Here is a 237-nt window from a genome sequence, read left to right on the forward strand (position 1 = left end):
CCCCTGTCACAGGCGCAAACTGCTGCCTGGGGACCTGGGGACGGCAGCTGGCCCAACATCTCCCCCCCAGGGGCCTTTTGCTGACAATCCTCCCTGCATCCTCCCTGCCCTGACTCGCAGAGGTAGCCCTTCAGGTAGCCCAGCTCACCGGAGGATTCCTCTGCCCTGGCAGCGTTACTCCAGTGGGATTAACTCCCACTGCCTCCACGGCACACCAGGCTGAGGGTCCTTCCTACG

At 64.1% G+C, this 237-nt stretch overlaps 1 protein-coding gene across 1 annotated transcript in view; it reads right to left on the bottom strand.

Moving 5' to 3' along the window:
- LOC104462818 (brain mitochondrial carrier protein 1-like) overlaps positions 1-237 on the bottom strand; it is a gene marked incomplete at its 5' end in the record, with an annotated part of 4,173 nt that overhangs the window by 2,797 nt on the left and 1,139 nt on the right. The gene's annotated exons all lie outside the window — the stretch shown is intronic.

The sequence above is a fragment of the Pterocles gutturalis genome, unplaced genomic scaffold (assembly GCF_000699245.1).
Source record: "Pterocles gutturalis isolate BGI_N339 unplaced genomic scaffold, ASM69924v1 scaffold477, whole genome shotgun sequence".
Taxonomy (NCBI): domain Eukaryota; kingdom Metazoa; phylum Chordata; class Aves; order Pterocliformes; family Pteroclidae; genus Pterocles; species Pterocles gutturalis.